Here is an 18786-nt window from a genome sequence, read left to right on the forward strand (position 1 = left end):
TACACAACGCAGTAGGTTACTTATATACATGTTACAATGAAAACAAAGCTCAAAAATATACTTAACAATAAATATGCAGATGGGTTCTCTGAGTAAATTGTTAAAAGTTTATATCAAGCGTAAAAATATGAAAAAACATACCTTGTCTTAGAAATGTTCAATAATGTGAAGGAGTAAATTTGATTGAAATTCCCATATAAATTTGATGTACCTGTAATAAAAAAAGAAATATAGTTTTAAATTTGTTTTGTTTTTTGGAATTCCATAACCTGATTCTAAATTTTAAAAGAAAACAACACTAAACATGAAAAAAGACTAGAAAATATGTTTGAAGAAAATAGTTACAGTAAAGAGTAGGGCCCGTTTTTAAAAAATGCATTATTAAACTACAGTAAAATGAGCTATTTAGTATTGGAATATAAACAGACTAATAGAATAGTTTGTCTAGATATAGATCAAAATGCATATGCAAATTTATGATATGTGAAGGTGGCTTTTCTTATTAGAGACAAATGATGCTTTGACAAGTTAATGGTCATTTGGAAGAAAAGAAGGAAGGAAGGAAGGGAGAAGGGAGGAAGGGAAGAAAGAAGATTTATCAATAATCAGCCCTTAAAACAAAATAAATATCAAATATACCAGTATATACAAAAAAGCTGTACAAGTACTAGGAAAAAAGTCTAGCCTTTATTTATTTTTTTTGGCTTTACTTAATTTTATATTTGTAATATGTAGTAGGCAATGTTTTATGGATATTAAAAAAAATTTAAACGAATCCATGATAACTAGAAGAAGTTCAAAATGTCCCCAAACAAAAAATAAACTGAAAAAAACTACTTTCAAGATATAAAAAAAGCAGTTAGCATCATTTATGAGAAAAGAACAATAACCTAACAAAATGGACAATAGGCATGACATACACAGAAAAATACATAAATGAACAGTATATACAAGGAGCTTTAGGTTCATAATGAAAGAGATACAGACCAAAATAACAATGGCAAACCGTTTTTCAGCTGTTGGATTAAAGAAGATATTTTATAATGCCTACAATAGAGTCCTCTCTCATTAAATCCTGATGTGATTTCAAAAATGAGTTCAAACTCTTGTCAAGTCAATTTAATAACGTCCACCAACATGTAAAATAAATGTACTGTTTTAACCAATTCTACGGCTAGACCTCTGGGACATACTAGCAAAAACATTCAAAGATTAGATATTCATAACTGTAGTGTCCTCAAAATGGGAGTAGCCTCAAAAGAGTACAGCATCAAGGAGCTAAATGACGAGAGAGCTGTTAATAAGAAACACAACTCAATCATGCCTGCCTACTCTCTGTCCACAGTGCACAAGAATGCACAGTCAGTCCTGTGGATACCAGCTCATCACCCGAAGGGGACCACTCCCCTCCATTCCCCAACACTGTCCAAGTCACACCTACTGCACAGTCGCCTCATTCTGCTTCCACCTGGCCTCTCTATATTCCATTTTCTATGCATCGATCAGAGTGACTTCTTTTTTAAAGATAAATCAAATTATATCAATCTCCTGATTAAAAAGCTCTAATCATAACAGTAAAATTCAGTCCTTCTACTGTGCCCAAGGCCTCAGATGACGTGGTTTCTGCTTCTCTTTCCCACTAAAATATCTACTAGATTCTATGAGAGCATGACACGTCTTGTTTTCTGCTCCATGCACAATTCCTGACAGAGTTGTTGCTCCATAAAAATTTGTAGAATTAGTAAACTTCAGTCTCCTCTATGCCATTTGGGACAAGATATACTCACTTACATGTTTCTCAGTCACACTAAAGGAAGTTCCATTTATTGTGACTTCTGCCTGGAGTGAAACTTGAAAGTGTGACTTCCCTTGTACTACTGATCTAATTTTAAATGTATCTCCTTAAAGAGCCCTTCCTTGGCAACTTAATTAAAATGGCTCTATGCTTGACTAGATCACATCAATAAAACATTACATCATTTGCCAATATATTTGAAAGCTTTTGGTGGTTGACGGTTTTAGGATGTTGCCTTTGTGGTATGCTGATTAAAAACCCTTAAACTGTCTGTTTGAGGTAACTTTTTATTAACTCAAGCGTACATTCATTCATTCAAGCAAAACTATCAATATTTACTGAGCAACTATAATATGACAGTTATTATTCTGGTTCTTAGAATAAAGGAAGTCAGAAACAGAAATGTCTTTGCTTTCTTGGAGCTTATGTTCTGGAGGATGGAGACGGACCATAAACACATTTTAAAAAGTAAAATACATTCTGTTTTAAATTGCAATAAGTATCAAGTTGGGGAAAGCAATTTAAAATAGCGGGTCAAAGTAAGCCTCACTGACAAGAGTGCATTATAGTTAAAATCAACATTATTCCTCAAGAATTTTGGAATTAAATTTGTAGATGTTTTTGATTCTTCAAAGAGAAGAGCCAGGGTTCAAGGCAGAACAGCCATATTCATATTTCAAAACATCAAATGGAATATACTCAAACTATTAAGAAAACGGGCTACTAAGAAGTGTAATATAATACACATTTAAATTATTCATAAATTATCCATGCAGTTCTGAAAAGGAGCACACCACAGAAATCTGTAAGAGTCTTAATGGCAACTCTAACAATATTTTCACTGACTCTTGGTTTCTGAAGGACCCTCCACTAAGTGTAACCTAACCAAGTAGGACCCTCTGGGGCCCTCCTTGGACAGACCGCTCCCCATACCTCTGCTTATTATCTAAATTATTTATTATCTAATAATTTATTTAGATAATTTATTATCTAAATTATTATCTTATTGTCTAAATATGTATTATCTAAATACGTATTATCTAAATACGTATTTAGATAATGTATCTAATGCACATTTCCTGAGTTGTTTTTAAAGATGCTAAAACCCCACCAAATGGAAGATGATAACAACTTGATTACCCTGAGCACATAGCCCCCTGGGCTTCCTGGAGCCTAAGGATTGATGATGTTAACCCCTGTGACACCACCCTGTTACCTCACCATCAACCAATCAGAGAATTGTGCATGAGCTAATCACATACCCTAGGACACCTCTTCCTCACCTGGCCTTTTAAAAATGCTTTCCTGAAACCACTGGGGAGTTCAGGCTTTTCTGAGCACTAGCTGCCCTGGACTCCTTGTATGTACTTTCCTTCACCACAACCCACTGGCAGTAGATCGGCTTTATTGTGCGTGGGCAAGCAGACCCAAGTTTGGTTTGGTAACATAAGGTCACAAAAGAATAAATGTGGTGGAATAATTATGACTTTATGGTTAAATTATACTATGTTAATCTTTAATTTTGTGAATCCTGGAGTGAGATTGGATTTGGCTTCTTCATTCACAGAGGCATGGTAGATTTTTAAAACAATAGCCCACCCGGACTTCCCTGGCAGTCCAGTGGTTAAGATTTCCCCTTCCACTGCAGGGGGGTGCGGGTTGATCCCTGGTCAGGGAGTTAAGATCCCACATGTCTTGCAGCCAAAAAACCAAAACAGAAGCCATATTATAACCAATTCAATAACGACTTTAACAATGGTTCACATTAAAAAATCTTTAATACAACAGCCCCCAATGAATCACCCCTCCGCAGGGATTCACCATGCACTTACATAGCCCCTCTCCTTACAGTCAAGCTGTGCCTGGTCATGTAACTTACCTTGGCCAATGAGGCATTAGCAATGACAATGTATTCAAGAGCTTGAAAGTAAATGGCACACTGGGGCTTATTATCTTGAAATGCTGGTATGAAACCCAACTTAACTCACTGAGAGTAGCTGATGCAGCAAACAGCCATCATGAACTACTAGACACGGGAATGAAGCCTCTTAGATTATGCATTCTCAGTGGAGCTGCCCGATGATTACAGTCACATAAGTAACTCCAGGTGAGACTAATAGAAAACAACCCAGCAGAGCCCAGCGCGAATTGCTGACCCCTAGAATCATAAGTAAAGTACTTGTGAGTTAAGCCACTAAATTTGAAGTAATTTGTTATGCAGCAATAGATAACTCATGCAACAGGAGACTGGGACATATGAGGATCACTTTAAAGTTTGATTAATCTCTCATATAGTCTACAGTTGCTTCCATTAGGCTAATGATGCTATGGGTAGATAGAACCAGGCTCATATATTTTCAAATGTCTTAACTTCCTCTTCAATGTATGACCCAAGGTATCAACTTTCTGGAGGAGGATCTTTATGCCAACATTTCCTCCTGAACTAATGGTCTCTAAGACAACATCCATTGCATCATCATCTTGAAATACCGAATGACGCTCATTTTTTTTTTTAACGAAGAGAGAAAAAGAGTTGAGGTGGGAGAGAGATAAATGTATTGAATAGAAGATGCTCAAGTGAGTTCCACATTTCCTAGCAATGTGAACTATGACGTATCCTCCAAAATGGTAAATGCCATAACTGCCTCATTCTCCCTTAAATTCTTTCTATAAATGCAGAGAAAGACTGAGTGTGATCTTGTAGTAGAACTATTTAATTCTCAAATACAAGGGGGAAAGGAATGAGATTCACAGCAAATTAAATTCTTCCCTGTTGCTTTCCCCAATGACAACCTTAATTTTCTTACTATCTTGAGACAGAAAAACACTGGTTTTACTACTGCCAGGTGTTTGGATTTTATTGAAAACCTCATTTAAACTAACTGTTTTCTCTCATTGAAATTTCTAGATGTTCCAGATTCACACTTAGCCAGCCCCACAAAGCAGGTGTTGAGATTTTGTAGCAGTAGCAGGAAATTTCCTGGGCTCATTATTATTGGGCCTTAATTCTAATAGTTAATTGTACTTATGGCTCCTCAAGAGGAAAGCCTGTTGCTCTCTCCTTTTGGGTAACGGATGAGTATATCCTAGCACACTGATTACAGAGAGCAAAGCCAGCTACTGTTACCTTCCTCATCCAGGTAAGTGGAAGAAAGACTTATTTCAGCTGTCAAACTCCTTCCGAAAATGTCCCCAATTGGCTTAGTTCTGTCAGTCCATTAAAAAATGTAGAGTTAGAGGTCTTCAAAAATTTGAAGCAAATATGCTTTTGAATAGGTTAATTCTGAAAAACCTATTCTTAAAACTCAATTTTTTAAATAAAATAATGAAATTAGGTAAGTAGCTGTTAATGCCATCTGTAACGATGGGCAAATTGATATATTTTCTTCTAGCAAGTTGACATTCAAAATGTGGTATCTGGACCAGGAGTATCAGTATCACCTGGGAGCTTTTAGAAACGTGGAACCTCAGGCAGAAATCTAGATGCCCTAATCTGGAATCTGTATCTTAAGAAGATCACCAAGTTATTCTACACACACTGGAATTTGAGAAGCAAAGTTCTAACATATGCCTCTCATCATTTCCATAAAAGCTAATTTGCTAAAAATTCATAAGAGAAGGTATTTATACTTTTGCATTATGTAGGGTTACATGCTAAGCATAAGTATTAGAAAAAAATCCTCAAAAATAAAATAGCTAAAAGTAAATAAAAGTTTGCTTTTTACATAACAGTCCTTAGGTGAGTGGCCCAGGAATGACAGAGCCATTTCTGCTACATTGAACGTGCAATTCGGGAAACAAGTGCTGATGACTTAGACAAGATTTGTAAAGGAAAGATTGTCAGAAAGCAGTCATAACCTGGATATATTTTGAAGGAGTTAGAGATGGCATCCCCTGAAGAACTAGATATAAGGTGTAAAAGAAAGGAAAAAAAGTCAAAGATGATTGAAAAACTGGAGGAATAAAGTTTCAATTTATGACATAGAAAAAAATTAAATAGGAAAATTTATTTTGGCAGGAGGGTGAATAAATCAAAATTTGTTTTTGGACGGGTTAGGTTTGAGATGCTTATTAAGCATCCGAGTGGAGATGTCATGCAAGATACATGCATCTGAAATTTAGGAGAAAAGTGAGAGATGAAGGTATACATTGATAAGTCTTCAGGGATAAATAGTTTTTCAGTCCAAGAGTTAGGATTAAACTGCCAAAGATGTGAATATACATAAAGAACAGAAGAGTCAATGACTGGGTCCGGGGTCACTCCAATGTTGAAACTCAGAGAGATGAACTAATAAAAAGACTTATGGCAAGAAGATACTGATGTGGGGGGAACTGAAGTGTTGTGAAGCCCAAGGGACAAAGGTATTTTAAGTAGGGAAGAGTGATCAGGATCCTTTGGCTATTCTACTCCTAAAATAATATGTCTAAGGCAGAATATACAAGGTAGATAATTCAAAACAAAGATTAGAAACTATACAAAGAAAGAGATGTAAATTATAATATCGGTAAACCTGAAGCACACAGGCCAATGTCAGGCACTGAGTTGTGGTCCCTTTGCCAGTGACCCTAGGCATCTGGTAGAAACAAACACAACTATTTTCAGATTTCAGAAGGAAAATAATATAATCTCGGGCCTTGACATTTATACAGACAATTTTTCAAATGCAGTATCTGTCAAACAACAAAAATTATCAGGAATGTGTGGATAACAACAGGAATGATAAAAAAGAAAAAGAAAAATATGAATAAACTTACAAGAACTCTAGATAGTACATTTATCAAATATAAACCCAATAATATGTATAAGGTAGCAGACACAAGGCAGAACACACAAAATAAAAAGTCAAAATATAGAAATAAAATTATAATAAATGAAGTTAATGACTAAATAGGATAAGAACAAGAAACTGAATGATAATAAGAAACATATTAGAAATTTAAGATGACGTTAAAGCTATGTTTAGAGAGAAATTTAGAGTGTTAAACTCATATTTTTTAAGTTATGAAAAAACTTAAATGTATAATTAAAACCTTAGATTAAGGTAGTAGTACTGCATCAGAAGCAATATCTGAAAAACAATAATGCCTGAGAATTTTTCAAAACTTACAAAATACCTAAAATTGGAAATTTAAATGTATCCATGAACCCCAAAGGGCTTCAAAGCAATCAGCTCCAACAAATCCATATGGCAAAGACACATAGTCCTAGAGAAAAATGACCAAGAGACTTGCACTAATACTTTCTAAAGAACATATCCTAATTAGAAGCATATGAAGAAACTTCTGACCTTCACTGATAATCAGGAAAATGAAACATAAATCCACAGTAAAATAATCACTCTACATGCACCAGATTGTCTAAAATTTATAAGACAGATAAAACAAAAAATCTGTTGGAAAGGATGTGGAACAATGGGCAGGTTCACGTACTTTTAATGAGAGTACAACTCCTCTACCAATCTCAAAGAATGGTCCTGAGATCACTGGGGGTTCCTGAGACCTTTCTTAAGGTCTGTGAGGTAAAGAGTGTTTTCATAAAGCTAAGACATGATTTTCGTTTCCACTTTCTGTACTCAGGGATATACAGTAAAGTTTTCCAGAATCTCCATAATGTGTGATATTTCAACGGACTAAATGTAGAAGCAGATGTGAGAATCCACTTGTCTTCATCAGACATAAGAGCAGGACATTAATGGGATTTGCAAAAATGTAAAACCATGCCATTTGCTCAGTATTTTATTTCTTTAGAAAATATATAAAGTTTTCATTATAATATATTATTTGTGTTTACCTATAATTAGTTTAGTGTTATTGTTTTTAAAGGAATAAATAAAATATACATATTCTCATTTTAATTTCTAATACAGTAACTATCAATATCAAATTCAATACCAAAAACAATAGAAATAATACACATAAATAGAAGGTCTTTGGTTTTTTGATAATTTTTAAGAATGTGTAGGAGTTCTGAGATGGAAAATCTAATAGCTGCTGAAATATCAAAACTGAACTACCAAAACTGAACTACCTAAGAGCAATGCATATGCAACAAGAGACATTTTTGCAGGGGCCAAAATATGGATGTAGGTTACTTCCAATGAGAAATGAATGAATAACTAATGAAAGCATATTACAGATACAAGCAACAACACAGGTGAATCACACACACAAAAAGTTGAATAAAACTACAGACTTTACATAGTATGTACCCTATATTTCCATTTATACACAATTCAAAGTTATTCCAAACTAAATGATAGTGTTTAGGAATTCATACTTAAATGAAAAAAAATTATAGAGAAAACTGAGTAAAGACTTTCCATACAGGGGGAAAAAAAAGGGCCTGGTAGTGTACTTTGTGGGTTAGGAATAAGGAGATGAGTAATTGGACTGTGAGGTGTGTGTAATGTTCCATTTACTGATGTGGGTGGCCAACACAGATGTTTTCTTAGAAATCAGCAAAATACACATTTCTGTACAGTTAAAATAGCATTGGGGAGTTTATCCTAATTTAAAATGGCAAGGTTGAAAGTTTAAAAAAAATAACAATTTAAAAAGAAGCAAAGAGTTGTATGTTATATTCTCAAAAACAGAACTTTCATGGCTGTTTTGATGCTTAGAAATTTGAAATATATGATGTGACATGTCACAATACCAGAAAGTAAGAAATGTTTTAAAAGAGTGAGAATATAGTAGGAAGAGTGGCAAATGTTAGAAGAAGTTTTCTACTCTCCAGCTGAGCTTTCAGTAAAAGCTTTCTAACCTCAGGACTATAGTATTTGCATGAAAAAAAAATATCTTTAACATTTTAGCAAATACACATTGTCAAATACATATAATTTTCTCTCATGAAGAAAGACTCTCCAAGCCAATTAATAGATCAGAATGTGGACTTCAGGCTCCACATATCACATCATTAATCAATGAAATGTGTTAATATTTAGACCATATGGCAGTACTTATAATAAACTCTAACATGTCAAAAATATTGTACATCAAAACATTCTAAGCCATATATATGTGTTATTCCTATTAGATGTTGAGAGAAAAATGGCTTTAATTCTCTAACTTTCTCATTGATTAAGTAATTTTGATTAAATAAAATCTTTTCATTCCCAGTGGCTAACCATTTAATAAGCTTATATTTCTCTTTTAGAAAAAATAAATAAGTCAAGGGTGTCGGAATGAAATATGCTGTGAGGATAGCAATAACACTTGTGGGACAGAGGATGGTTTCTGGGATTTCAAGGTAACATTTAGGTTTTGAAAGAAACAATATTTCAAATGATGATATGGGACCCTAAAAGACAATAAATAGTCTATCCCAGTTTTCATTTAATTTATCCAGAGTAGGCATGGAATTACATCATCTGAGCTCCCACGTTGTAAAAAATAATACAGTTAAGATGTTTATCAAATCAGTGTAAACAATTGTCTTACACTGTAACTGTCTCAACTGTTAAAGCAGAATATGTAATTATTCTGACAAACTAATGAAACTGATGTCCACCACCTTCTTTTTTTTAGAACCTCCTCTCAAATTTACTTATCTTTACTGTATTTGTATTTCTTTGCCTTCTCATTTCTTAAGATCAAGGTTTTATATTTTTATTCTTTAATAGTTAAAGCATTTAAGACTACACCTTTTCCAAAGAGTAGAACTTTCACTGAGTCCCATAGGTTCTGATGAGAAATATTTGTTCTTTTAGTTGCTTTCTAGATTGTTTGAAAATTTTCTATTTCCCCTTTAACACAAAAATTATCTACAAATATTGTTTTTAAATTTCAAAATAAATAAGATTTTGGTCACTTAAATTATTTATTCCTATTTCTATTGGATTTTATTCAGAGAATGTCTTATAAATCTGTTTAAAATTTATTAAGGTTCATTTGGTGGCTAATTATAAAGCCAGTTTACATAAATGTTCCACAGACATAAAGGAAAAACAATCTCCTATTCAATTAGGGTAAGGTGTGTATGTATACATATATATATGAATATGTGTGTATGTATGTGTATATACACATACACACTTTTTTTGAACTACCCAATACTATGACCTTATTTATTGTTTATTTATGGACTTATTTATTGTTCACTACCTTCTTGATCAACAGATTTACTCTCCTAAAGCCAGGCTTTTTACTTCTAAAAAACTAGTTTTATCAATTTATGTAAGTTACTACCCTTAACAAGTTCCAATTCTAGATAGCTTGTCCATACTAACTTTCTAAGTCCTACTTCTGAGAGTTTCTACCATCAAGCCTTCCCAGAATTCTTCAAGGTGATCAGTTTCACCACTATTTATTGACACAGAATTTTAAAAATGGAAGGAGAATTAGAACCACTCAATCACAGTTTTTAAAGAGGACTCTGAACCTAATAAGTTAAGATATTGGCCCTAAGTCACACAACTAAAGCAGCAGGTCTTGGATCAGAAAATTATGTCTGGATGAATTTGAGTTTTATGCGTTGGCTACCTTGAGCCAACTAAGATAATACAATTATCTCACTCTATTTGAAAACGTCTATGTAACTGTAGTTCCAACGTCATATTGACACTTGAATATCATCAGAATGAGAATAAGAATTACTGAGAAATCTGGAAGAGATTTACAATATTTACAAATCAATTATCTCATTATTGAATAGAAAAATATTATTTCTTTAAATCAAACTTATGTAGGAACTTTACATAAAACACACGAAATCAAGTATTTAAAAGCAGATCTTATTTAAGCCCTAATTCAGTTAGGGAAGTTAGGCAATTAGGCAGTCTACAGCTGCCGTTTCAGGACAGGAATTATTTTATATAATGACTAAAAGTGCTGTGAAAGGAAGGAAAAACTCCCTGATTTCAGGAGCTTACATTTTAATTGATGAATCAACTATTTTTGCAGGATACACAGCCTTTGGCTGTGTTCAGGAATGAACCTCACAAACAAAAAGTGACTGGACAGTCAGGCTATTAAAACTTCTCCAGCCCCATTTAGAGCACACTCCATGTAAAGAGTAGAAGGATATCCTGCTTAAAGCATCACCTTTTATTTATTTGTGTTTTATACGTTTTAACAGCTTTTAATTTTATAATACCAGGATAATCATGTATTCTAGTTAGGTTAAGGAAAATATTGTTTTTATTTTCTTTCTTCTTTTTTAAGTTAAATTAAGTTTTATATTAAGCACTTCTACTGCTAGTTTTTTAAGGCTGTGTCAATTCTAAATAGCCTGATTATCTATGTCTTACTAAGCAGAGTCCTATCAATCAGAGAAGATAAAAAGATTTTACTGAAAGTAGAAAGAGTACTACAATATTGATTAGTGTAAAAATTCTTCATTCTTAGCAGAAAGTGGTCGATGTAATTTAGAGACTGACAGACTATTTCAGAGTTTGTCACAGTACAAATTCAATTAACTAGACAAGTTTAATTTCTTAGAATGAGATTTTAAAAATAAAACCTCTTTAAATCATGGTGCACAATAAAAAAGTAACTTCACTTTATTGCCACAAATACTAAACAGTTTATACCAACACTCATTTTGTTAGAAAGTAATTTTTTTAAAGAAATAATTTCTTGCCTGGCCTTAAATTAGTAGTTTCAAACTTGATTTTGAATCATAAGAATGTGTTTCTAATCATTGGTCTGATTCTCAAATTACAGTTACAAATAGTGTGTATTGGTGTAATTTTTTCAAAAGGATTTTTGTAATCCTTTTGAAAAAAGGATTGGCCAACCCAATATATACAACCATGAACACTAGTGGGATATACATACAGAACACAGGAGGAAAAGAGACACATACACACTATAAACACACAAACATACTCATTTCACAACCTGCAAATACCAACGGTCACTGAACAAACATGAACACCTATTCTAATTTTAGAGCAAATGTAGAAACACCAGAGATAAGATGACTAGCTCAGCCAACAAGTGTTTCCTTGAAATACTCTATTTAAATTTCTGAGCTTGGTAATTCCTTGTCCTGGGTGACTGCAAGGCAAAAGAGTAGATCTTCCCATCTGCCCACCAGAATCGTAAACACTTACAGAGGCCTAAACTGGGTTCTGTCTCGAATACCATGCAGATGGTCTCAACAACACACTGCTCTCTCAAGGCTGTGTCCTTGAAAAGGGCTCCCACCATGGGACCAGTGAGCAGAATGTACATTCCAAGGACAGGGGAGGATGAGGACTCTGCGACTGCCCAAGGTCCGCTCTCAGGTCAACCATCAGTTATGTTCTCTCAAAGACCTCCCCCAACACTCCACCCTTCAGGACCGACTCTACCAACTCTGTCACACACGCCCCCCTCTTCTGCAATGTGCTGGAGAGGTCAGCAAGGGGTTTCATTAGCATGGGGGTTGTTCATTTGGTGGCTATCTGTCTGTCTTGGAACAGATGTCACAGCAATAATAGAGGCTTGTGCAAGAAAAAACACAGATTAAGACAATAATTCCCAAAATAAGTAATAATTTTTTTTCCATTAAGAGCCCCATGATCCAAATAATTGATTTGTAAATTCCCCTAAACTGGAGGTCGGGTCTCTCAAAGGTGTTCATTTGTGCCCTGATGTGATTGAATAAAGACGACCCATTAGCAGACTTATCAGGTATGAACACACAACATTCTGTTTGGATAATGGCTCAGGAGCCTCCTTGCAAAGCAGTAAAAATGTCCAAGGCCATCCTATTTTGGAGGGCAGCTTTCTCATTAGAGATATTTCAGTGTTCAGTAAAGACAGGCTTGGCCAGCTATCATTTAAGGCTTGGTGGGTGAATTTAGTCGGGGCTTCTATGTTTGCTAATGTCCTCCAGGCCAATGGGGTAAGAAAGAGGGCAGCAAAAGGATGGTACCAATGGAAAACAGGACGTGCCATCTGGCTTGTGGAGAGGGAGGTTGGCGATTTTTCTTACTGTGGGGTAGATTCTCCCTGTACCCAGGAAAAAGACAGAATGCAGCAGCCTAATCTCCCAGGTGGAAGCTATAGCCAAAGATTTGTGCCACACAGCCTTTGGGTCCCATTCAGGTCAATCCAATGAATACCTGAGTGGCACAATGAAGCACTGCAAAACCAGTTGCTATCTTTTAGGGTGACAGTTCCAGTGATATCCTTCCCATAGTCCCAGTACAACTGAATTCGCTCTGTTTAGAATACTTTTTCTGTTCCCAAAGAAGAGGTGCCTGGTTGCTCAAATGTCCATAAACTTGTGTGAACCACATAAAGCATCCCAAATCTGAGCACAGCCATCCAAGGCTCTAATAGTTGCATTTTTAGGATCCTTCTGGTCAGCAGTTTGTTGGTTGCCTGTGCCGTTTGATTGAGAGGAAAAGAATACCCATGCCTAGTGTTACTAAGAGTGTGGCCACAGGCCAGATATCTAGACCAGGGTTGGTGATATCAGATGAATTAAGTGCACTAGTTCTAGCTTCTTCTTCCTTAACGTACTGCATTTGGGCCTTCCAATCTCCTCCTTAGAGTGGTGATATCTATCATGGCCATCCTAGAGAGGGACAACTGCCCACCTACTCAACAGCTGGATTGATTTCTTTGTCAGGCATACAAACGGGCCCACTGTAGGAAGGTATTTCCATCGGGTGCCCATTCCCAGATGGGACATCCCAGGAGGAGTAGAAGTCTAAAGTCTATTACCCTTCAAGCCAAAAGAAAATCCCTATTTAAAAGAAGTTTTTTTTTTAGAGTTTCTATAATCTTCAAGATATAAACAAAACCAATGACTTAAAACCAATAGAAAAAAGAAGACATTAGAAACAAAGTCACAGATGGTTCATATTTTGGATCTAGTAGACAAGGACCTTAAAATAATAATTATTTGTGTGTATTATATAAATATAAAAAATGTATATAAATCCATAAAAGATGTAAAATTTGACACATATAAAATAGTAAAAATATGATTAATATAAACATATGAATAATCCAAAGACAGCAGAAAAATAAAGAAGAAACAAATAGAAATCAAAGAGCAAAACTGATTTAAATAGATATGTGTCTATAGTTCTGTTAAATATAAACAGTATAATCCAGAAATTATAACAAAATGTATACTATGAAAAATACAATACAGAAAGTTTTAAAATAAATGGACAAAAATGTATATAAAAGGTGAATGTTTACAAAAATAAGAACCTTGAAGCTATGTTAATAACAAATTATATTTTAAGGTAATAATTATCATTAGATTCAAAGAAAGAGAATTATTAAGTAATCAATTTGAAAGGAACAAACATACTATCCTAAACTTGCATGCAATAAATAACATAGTTTTGATGTATATTAAGAAAATTTGACATGATGAAAAGGAGAAATAGATCCACTTACAAAAATACTTGAAGATTTTAACATACTTAGCCAGTAACTTTAAGAACAAGCAAATAAAAATCAGTAATATGATACAAGAATTGAACATACTAAGATACTTGACTTAAATAACATAGACTTGACTTAAATAATAGAGACTATTGCACCCAAAGACAACAGAATACATATTCTTTTAAAGTACCCCTCAAACATTTACCAAACTTTGCTACATGCTACCGTGTAAATCAAGTCCAAGAAGTTCAAATATTTGAAATCATACAGAGTATTTTCTGACCACAGTAGAACTGAACTAAAAATCAATTAGAGAAAGATAAACAGAAAATTCTCAAAATTTTAGAAATTAAATAATACAGTTTGGAAATTAAGTAATACATTTTAAATATCAAATAAGAAACCAAAATTAAAATATATTTTGGACTGACAGCAAATAAAAATACATTTGTGAGATGCAGTTAAAGAGGATATAAAAGGAAATAACTCTGAATGCATATTTAAAAGGAAGGAAGCTTGAAATACAACTATTTTTCTAGTTCTCTATGACTGTATAGAAAATTACTCCAAACACAGAGGCTTACAACAAAAATGATTTTATTATTCTCATAAAATTTTGTTTAGAGATTTGAGAGATTTGGCTCAGCTGTGAGATACATCTGCTTCACTTGCCATCAACTGGGGTTATTCAGTGGAATTCAGCTAGTGGCTGGTCTAGTGTTGAAAGTCTAAGATACTTTCAGTCACTTATCTATTGACTTGGTAAGGATGACTGTAGGACTGGGCTCAACTAAGCTGTTCTCCTTCTCATGTAGTCTCAGGTCTATCCCATTTAGTCTCTCTAGCAGGTTAGTAGGATGTCTTATGTGGCAGCTCAAACATCCAAGAGTGAGCATTCTAGAGGCACAAAGTAAGAGGTCCAGTTTCCTAATACCTGGGTCCCCAAAATGGCACAGTGCTACTACCTCTGTATTCTATTAGCCAAAAATGCATTGATTCAAAGAGAGATGAAAATAGATATCACCTCTTGATGGGCAGAGCAGCAAAATCCCATTTCAAAGGGGCCTGGCAGTAGTCATTGTGGCTATCTTTGCCAACAACCTACTATACCTACATCCTCATCCTTCTTATGGCAGACTTCCTCTGCCAAAAGAACGATCTTAGAGAACCTTATCCACTGTGACAGACCATGTGGAGCAGATATGAATCATCCCAACTGAAACCATCACAGACCAACCAGCTTCTTCACTTATCCACCAGGTGGCCATGTATGTATGCACAAGCCTAGTCAAGGTCAGCCTAGAACATCAGAAGCACCAAGCTGCACTGTATATTCATAGTAATAATACATTGTTATTGTTTTAAAGCTTTGTTTTAGAATTATTGATAAGCAACATTGTTGGAGCAATAGATATCCAATTAAAATGTATTCAGAGGAAATTTATACCAATGACAATGAGCTTAAAAATAGATTAGAGATGCACACGTTTATTAAAATAAAACTGCCGGCCAAGGTAAGGTTACTCCATTCCTTCCTACTCCTCTCTATTACAACTGAAAATCACTGACATAATGCAACAAACAAACATAGAAAGATTCTGAAAGGTGGGAGGAAGAAATAGAACTGCCTAGGGACATTGGACTGGAGGGATGATACTGCAGTGGGTTCCCTGAGATTTCTTTTTGCTTTCCACACATTCTATACAGGGCACTGGAGAAGACAGCAAACTGGGACCCGTGTTAGATACATACAAAAAGAACACAAAGGAGAGCCTTCTCCTTTAGACAAAGGGTCAGGAACAAGTTGGCCTAACAGAACAAAACACTGTGACAATACCTGAATTGCCCCAGCTAAATGTTAATGAAAAATTGTCTCTCCCTTGCCCTGAGGTGTCAGCAGATCTAAGAAGGAAGTTGAACTTCCACCCCCACTTGAACCTGCACAACGTATCTAAACAAATGACTGGCTGATAAAACGGAAGACCAAATGGGACTCAGAGTCTCATAATATAACACAGTTGAATACCTTTTGCCTTGCCAAGAAGAACAATCACAACTTGAATGAGAAAAGACAACCAACAGACTGTAACACTCAGATGACTCAGATGTTATAATTACCTGAAAAGGATTTTAAGCATTAATCATAAAAATGCCTCAATGAGTAAATACAAATATTCTTAAAACAAATGAAAAATTGAAGACCTTAGCAAATAAATAGAAGACATAATAAAAAAGAGCCAGAGGAAAATTACAGAACTGAAAAATATGATAACCCAAATAAAAGTTTCACTGGATTATCTCAATATTAGATGAGACATGAGAAAGGATATAATCAGTGAACTAGAAGACAGATCAATTGAAATTATCCAATCTAAACAATCGAGAGAAAATACTGAAAAAAAATTGAATACAAAAAATAAAATAAATCAAGTAGTAGTCCAATGTTCTCAGAGAGAAGCACAGTCATTTGAATGAAGTCAGAAGTACTAAGTGTTAGGTTCACTGATGTCTATTACACCTACTTTTGATACAAAGCAAAATATTTGCGGTTGTTGCTGCATTTTGTGTTTGTTGCTGCATTTTGTGTTATTGATGGTCTTGTTTGTGATGATTCAGTTGGTGTAGGGTTCTGTGGTGATATTTCCTGTATGACTTCAGTGTACTCTCTCTGTAAACCATATGTTTCCACTAAGAGATGTATACATTTTTTATAAGCAGTTGCTTATAGGAGACAAATTTCCCCAAAAGAAAAGATCGTTAATCATTAAGTTTATCTTAACCTGCTTTACAGAAGGTCAAGCAACACTTAAATTTGCTTCAAAAAACAATGGAAATGAATGCCTAGTATCTGGGGACGTGTGGATGGAAGTGGGGAAAGGAAGTAGAAATGGATGGAAGAGATTGCCTCATATCCCTCAAAAAAAAAATTTAAAAACTTCAGGACTGGGAGAATTCTGCTCTTTGCACTGAGTGCATCCTTCTCAGGTGCCAAAGTTGCTCCTGGAAGGCAAGGAAGAGCTTGAATTCAGGGCAAAGAGAGTTCAGAGAAATCAAGGACGAAGATATGACCTTAAATACATACACAATCCCTTGAAGTTACTTATTTAAAAATGTCATACTCCTGAGTTTCAAGTCAAACCTACTGTTCCTCTCCAGTTACAGGTCTGGAACAAATACAGGAAAAATGTGCAGTTATAAACTTCACCTCACTTTGGAGGATCCTGTCAATATACAAAAAGGCTGGGCTTTACATAACTCAGCCTAGACAAGAATAACATGGCATTATTGATACTTTGTTTGAAAACTTTGAAAAATAAGCTAATAGTGGACCACTGTGCTCCAGGATTTCCCCCAGGGGAGTTTAGGAAGATCAATCTGGTTTATATTATGGGCTCAGAAGAATTCTCTCAAGTCCAAACCCACCTCTGAAAAACATGATGATCACCAATTCTAGGAAGGAATAATACCTAGACTTAACCAACTTCTAAAATCTGAACTAGTGAGACGGACTTTTGCTAGATAACAGCTAAGTAAGGGGCTTATATGCAGAAAAAAAAAAGGAGACGCCATCTTTGACTGACTTCCCTCAAGGTTTCATAATCTTATTTTGAAAGTCTTGCACTTGAATTTTTATTTTCATACTCTTAAAGACCACCATACCCATGTGTGACCCTAAAAGCACCACTTAGAAAGTATGTCAGGCCCAGGGCTTACTGTCACTCATGTTGCATATGCCTTCCCATCCTCAGCTATGTTTCAGGCTCCAGGGATAGATGGATTCTATAGATGGATTCTATACACCAAAATGGTGTATAGAAGTAACTGTCAGCATCTTTGGAAATTATAGCAAATTGAACTATGAAATATCTAGGCATGCTCTGCTCACTTCTGATGATGCAGGATGTCTGGGACCTATTATATGCAGGGAGGTCAGAAACAAGAATGTAATGTATTCTCAGAGTTCCTGAGTACAGGTCTGGACCAGAAGGCTGTACAATATTCGCATCTAGTAGTAGGTTTAAGTTACTCTGTGTTATGTAATTAATTTAGATCTGTTCTTCCTAAGGGTTCCATTAAATCCTATAAAATTTTACAACTTTATCTCAGGAGTACTATGAGTAATTAAAAGTCTGCTATACACTTTAGAAAGCAAGAATGCATAGACAGAAAGGATGCTTTCCTCACCTGTGGCAAAGGCAAAGGAAAGCTGTGATCAGTGGTCCAGAGCCAGTCAATAATTAGAAATGAAGGCAGAAGACACAGTGGCAGGGAAGTCTGATAGACTTTTCATGGGGCAAAATTACAGGTGACTCTCAAAGAAATACTAAGAAATCCTTTTATTTTCTGCAAAAAGAAAGGTTAGTACTTAATGTTTTATTAAAGACTCATGAAACCTAAGAATGGCAACTTCATTACTGAAGAGATAGCTGGTGGTAGGATATTTGCAAAAGTTAAAAGGCTAGTCAGAATAAATAGACTTTATAAAATGAAGAAAACTAATTCTAAAGCAGGATTGCTTCTTTTTAAAAAAATTGGAGAAGATAAAGAAAAAATAATGAGCAAACTGACAAGAGTAATAAGCCTATTAAAAATACTAACTCTAATTGGGAAAATTATTACTTTTTAATATTCAGTGCTCAGATTACTTGTAT

This window comes from Mesoplodon bidens, assembly GCF_964165515.1.
Source record: "Mesoplodon bidens genome assembly, chromosome: 2".
Taxonomy (NCBI): Eukaryota; Metazoa; Chordata; class Mammalia; order Artiodactyla; family Ziphiidae; genus Mesoplodon; species Mesoplodon bidens.